The sequence below is a fragment of the Neolamprologus multifasciatus genome, chromosome 18 (assembly GCF_963576455.1).
Source record: "Neolamprologus multifasciatus chromosome 18, fNeoMul1.2, whole genome shotgun sequence".
NCBI lineage: Eukaryota > Metazoa > Chordata > Actinopteri > Cichliformes > Cichlidae > Neolamprologus > Neolamprologus multifasciatus.
This window is the reverse complement of record NC_140456.1, coordinates 16,372,109-16,378,282: the sequence shown is the minus strand read 5'-3', so window position 1 is coordinate 16,378,282 and position 6,174 is coordinate 16,372,109.

The following is a 6,174-nucleotide window of genomic DNA, read 5'->3' as shown; positions in this document are numbered from 1 at the left end:
TGGCGGTGCAATGGTCTTTAGGATATTTTCTTGGCAAACTTTGAGCCCCTTAGTACAAAGTGAACACAGTTTAAACACCACAGCCTCAAATGACCTCCCCAGTCTCCAGATGTCAGTCCAATAAAGCACCTCTGGGAAGTGGTGGAAAATGAAATTCATGTCATGGATGTGCAGCCAACAGTCTGTAGCAACTGTGTGATGTCATCACATCAATATAGAACATCTCTGAGGTATGTTTGCAGCACCTTATTGAATCTATGCCATGAAGAATTACAGCAGTTCTTAAAGCAAAACGATGGCAAACTGTCGGATAAATGTTGCGGATCCTACTGTCGTTGTTGCTGCTTTAAATAACTCATCTACTATTACCATAAAGATAAATTGTTTGCTAATAAATAAATAAAACCAAAAACTAAATAAAAATGAGAAATGCACAGTAAAGTCAGTGAGTTTTAGGCAACCGCAGAGGTGGAAATCTGGAATTTGGAGCAGTTATGGACTGAGTCAGTAGCTGTCAGCACTGGTACTGAGGCCAAGCCAGTGAATGTTAAATACATGAGAAAAATGTGATGCCTGCTAAGCTTATGGCACCTGAATATACTTTGTAGAAGACTTACCAGGAAGTGGAAATAGCTCCTTAAAGATTTGAGTGCAAACATGTTGTTATTTCTACATATAACTAGTCACACGATCAACATGTCTTCTTATAATAACCGGCTCACTAACAAAATGTAAATGAGCTTGTGTTTAGTTTCTTTTCTCCATCTTTCACAGCTCTACTTCATTCCCTGCAGCCCATCTAGTCAGGTTTTCCCCCGGAGCGAGCAGAAAGACATCAGGGCACCTCTGTGTGCCCATGGTGACCTCACTCTGATGGTGATGACATTTAGAAAAGCACCCTTAGCAGGGAGTTGTGTCTGACAAGTGAGTCTTGTCATTGCTCTGCATCATCGGCCTCCCCCTGTTTGACAAAACACAGCCACGCTAACATCATGCCATAGAAAAATATCTGAACTAATCACATTTTCATTACTTCATTCCACAAATATTTTCCTGGTGTAACATGAAGCTGTTGATGCTAATTCTTACACTAAAGTGTCTACATAAGATGTAACAAATATACAACAAGGATTTTAAGGATTTTAAGGATTTAAAGCAGCTACTGCACTCAACTAGGTCTGTGCTACGTGAAAATGCAAAAGCACCACTAGATGTCACCGCTGTAGTGGAATTGTGATCCGTTCTTCTATCACTGCTGAGCTTTTAATAGAAAAAATAAATAAATTTGAAGCGTGTATGCACACATTTTGGTTGCTTTTGTAAAGATCTGAAATTTAAAAAAGGCGAGCACTTTTATATCTCTAAGGAAGGGAGGCTGATGTCAAGCAATATAAAAGAAGATAAAATCAAAGATAAAACTATTCAATAAAGTTAGATAAAAAAAAAAAACCCAATTGGTTGGAAATGTAGTAACAGATAACAAATACATGTCAAACGTCAGGAAATAATGAGCTATGTAGCTGCGTTGTTGACATTATTGAATATTTCTATCAAATCAGACTTGATCTGTGGTGGTTCACTTTGATAATGTTTTCTGATTGTTCTGGCGAGCACAGAAGAAAACAAACAAAACAGATGTAAGCTGAGCATTTGGGACGGCCTGCACTGATCTCTCTCATCATCATCTGCGTCCTCATCTGTTCTGCTGTGTTGCAACCACAAATGCTCTTTCCTGTAAATGATCATTAAAAACAATACCACATGTTTGCTGTGTGCTGCCTCAATAAGATGTGACACGCCCCACGAGCTCACACCTGGAAACAACTCATCACTTTCCCTTGTGCTTCTCTGACGATTTCCAGACATGGGAAACAAAGCTAAGGCTCTGCCCCTGCTTTGACTTTATCTTCAGGATGGGCATTACCACAGGCGTTGACGTTTCTATCTGCCCCGCTTGCCTCTTGGCAATACAGGGTGTAAAAAGTCTCCTGATAAGGGAAATCAGGAACTTCAAACTCACGTAGACGTCACATTTGCTGTGTTTAACTACACACCTAAAGCACGTCATTTATTGTAATATGGCATCTTAGCCGATCAGCAGAATGGAGGGCCAAGCAGATGTAACGAAAAGATTAAAGACATTTTTGAAAGGATAAACTAATAGAAGCAAACATGAGTTAGAATACTGTGTGTTATAGCCTTCAGTCACCAGATCTCAACCTAGAAGCCAGTTTAAATATAGTGAGGGAGGAATCTGCTTTGCAAATTGGAGAAAAATTGGACAAGTACCTTCAAATTAATTAAAATCACTCTAGTTATCAGATGTCACCCAGAAAGTTCATGCAGCAAAGTTTGAGGATTTTGACTGAGTGTAGCATCACAAATCTAAAACTAACTGCTTAGTTTATCTAAAAGACATTATTAGAGCTTCAAAGAGAAGTCCTTTTGAGAAGTATTAGCATAAAAGGGAAACATATCTAATACTTTCTGAGATACTAGATTAAAATTGCCAGAATAATAAAAGACAAAAACACATCGGTGAAAGGGGTACTAGAGGATATACAGCGTTCTGTTACACACATATGTAGACATAGAGTTAAAGTCGAACTGAATGAGATCTAAATGTAATAAAACAACTCCCTAGGAGGTCACGATCTGAAACCTTGAGAACCAAATAGATGATTGTCTCTCTGTGTGGGTCAAAGCAAGTCTAAAACAGTCTTTGGTGGAGGTCTTTGGTCATAAGATTTTTCCTCAGAGTGACTCAGATAATTGTCTTTGTGGTGAAGTCACACATTAGGGCAGTAAGATGAAGGTCTGGGGGCCAGAAAGCACGAAGAGACAAAACAGCTTTCGTTACAGGAACAGCCGTGCATGTCATATCAGGGAGCAGTGTTTTTTATCAGCTGCTGAGAAAACGACAAAGTCTTCATTTCTCCTCTGTCTTCTTGATCTTCTTCACTCATCTTTTCTCACACATTGACACTTTTTCCTGGGGTCATCCCAGGTTGCAATCAGCAGAGGGGGAGACTTGCGCCGGCTGCAGCTGCTCGGCTGGACTCTGTCTTGTTTCATTAATGCTAAGCAAAGCAGATCATACCGTTCCATCAACAACACCTGCCGGTCAGGACCGCGACCCATTCACTATACATTTACCATCCCGTCTGTCTATGTACAGCAACCTGTAGTTTCCTGGCACAGAACTGCTGACATGTCTTGGCTTTTACTGTTGAGACTGCTTTGTGTCATTCTAGGTGCTCTCTTCAGTCGAATGAAGTCAACCTAGATGAATAGCAATGCTTGTTCAAGGGCAAATAGAAAAGTGCAATTCTGCAAACACCTCTCAGGCTGGGTGTTTCACATGTGGCTGGAAAACCATGAGGTGGATTGTTTCAAGCTGCTTGGGCAATAGCAGCCTGCGGTCTGATATTAATGTCATTGTTTACAAGAAAGCATAATGTAGGCTTGCGTGAGCAAAACTGTTTTAATACAGCTGTTACATAACAAATTTGTTATACAATGAAACAATCCAAAATATGCCTTTTGGAAGGAAAGTATCCATTATGCAGTTGCATGGCAGCAGTGGCTTAGATGTGCATACTTAAACATTTTCAGGAGAGGACAGGCCACAACATGCTCGCATACAATTTGGTTCAGGTGTGTCATAACACTTCACTAGAAAATGTGCATGGATGATAGGTTAACTGCCACAAATGAAGGACCGGGATTAAGTTCCACAACAGAGAGAGCAGCTACTGTTTTGTTTTTGCACAAGAAATCCAAGAGTTAGAATTAGACAACAATCATGGTGTCTCCTAAATTAAGAGCGGCGTGTTTTTTAGTGGGGCTTTTTGCTCCTTTATTTTTTAACTTGCAAAAAAAAAAAAAAAAAAAAATCTTCCTAGTGGAAGAAACACATGTTAAATGTATTGATCAGTAATCCCCAAACTGTTGCTGTCTCGGATGCGATTGGAGGTTTCCAGAGACGGACGGACTCTTCCTGTATGTATCCTGAATGCTGAGAACTGCTGCAGATGGTGCGCTGGTTGCCTGAAACAGCAGAGTGGCGCAGACGCACCGTCAGCCTCCAAACCTAAGCCACAAATTATGTCTGGTACATGGAAAAGATCATGTGGCCCTGCAGCGGAGTAGAGGTGGTGAGAACGAGGAGTTTGGTGGTAACTGGGTTGGGATTGGACGGATACGATTTACATTCCTCTCCAGGGATGTGATATCAAGACAAGGTCAGACCAAGGCTAATACACAAGTCTCCGAGGAGAGGGAGGAGGAATCTAATCTTTGCTCTTTACTCAAAATGACATTTTATATAGAATGCAAAACCATATTTCTGCGTGAACTGTGCATACCTTTTACGAGATGTAATCTGCCTTGAATTAAGCTAATTGCCTACATCTTTCTAGATCACCTCCTATTGTCTAATTTGCCTTGTATACCCTGTTTCTTAAAATATGTGCCGTAACACTGAGATGTTTTGAATGCATTCGCCTTCTCAAGGAAATACCCCAGACTCGATTTACATCCTACACTACATTCCAACTCATTTCAATAGTCAGACTAACCTCAAAGCCCAAAGGGAACCTTATTGTAATTGCAAAGAAATGTAACAATGCAGTCTAACACTCTAATCTGAAATGAGTATTCTGGTCACACTTGGAGCTGAAACAAAGTTGACGGAATTTTTTTGTGTGCTTTTGTTTCTTTTTCTGCATTGTATTACTTGTCTTAATCTATTTAAAAAATGCATTTAGTTCCCTTATATGCATGTTTTTCTCTGAGAGAAGGTCTGTGAAGCAGGATGAGGCCTAGCTACAGGATCTGCAACAGCAAAGAGAGGAATATTCCAGACAACCTGAAGAGATTAGGGTCTATTACCAAACAAATTTCTACTACCACCTACAACACTTATGACAGCCTTCAGTTCAACTCTCATAGGAGCTTTAGGGGAAAAAAAGAAAGTAAGAAAGAAAAAGAAAAAAAAAAGCACACGCTTTTGTCCTCATGGCGGTGTTCCCTCGACGCCAGAATGAAACAAGCTCTGTTTTCTTGGTTGCTCGGTCTGAGAAGAGGGGGCGAGCATGTTTTAAGAAGGGTGTGGGAATCAATTATCCCACTCAAGAGACATGCAGGACCAGTGGGTATTGCTTGGGATTAGTGTCCATTCTTGTCATGTACTGACAAACCCTCCCGCTGATCTCCTTAACACCAGGTGTTATTAAGAAGCAAGGTCCTTACAGGGGGCCTATAGGCTTTTCAATAACTGCCCTTTAGGAAGGACTGACAAGCTTATAATGATGAAAAAAAAAGCGCATTCCTGTGCTTTCATGTGCTCACCTGTGTGAATTTTCAGATTATATTGAGCACTGTCCAAACTGAAAGGGAAATCATGCAAAAAATAAACTTGCAAGAACTACAGGTTGAGCTGTCTTGATTAACCTGCTTTGACAAAGTGACTAGAAATATGCATTCTGATGGGCAGTAAGATGAGAAGATCAATGCTCCACGCTTTTTAAAAAAAAATCTTTATATTCAGCATCGCCTAAATAAAAAGGGTGGAAACAGGGAAGTATATTTTAAATACAACACAATCTCCTTCTCTTTCTGAAGCTTTAGCTGATTAGAAAAACTAGAGTGTAAAAACATCAACACACAGTTTTAATGTGGACTGTGGTGGTGTTCTTCCAACACATAAATCAATGTAAAATGTCAAACTACCTTGATTTTTCTATGGATTGTTAAACCAATATGTGATATTTAGAGGTGCTGTTAGGTGGATTTAAGATTTTTTTTTATTTTTATTTTTTTACCTTTTGTCAGCCAAATGTAAGCTAAGCTTGTATTCTGTTCAGCTAAGGTAACCAGCTGCATATTCTCCTAGAAAGCTAATAAGCATTTAACCCAAAATACCAAAGTTCTGCTCATAAATACTTTTCCACACTAGTTCAGTCAGTGCTTAAAACCTCTGAACGAAAGATTAATTACGCAAAAAATTTGAAAGATTAATAACTGCTGATGTGTCTTTTTGGGGAGTGATCAGCACAGATCCAATATCACCCAGAGCATGCAATGATAATTTTAAAACTTGCTGGCTTTAATCTTTAATTTGAGGTGCTGTTGTGTTTACACACAGTAAGTAGAAAGTTGGCCCGGTGAAGT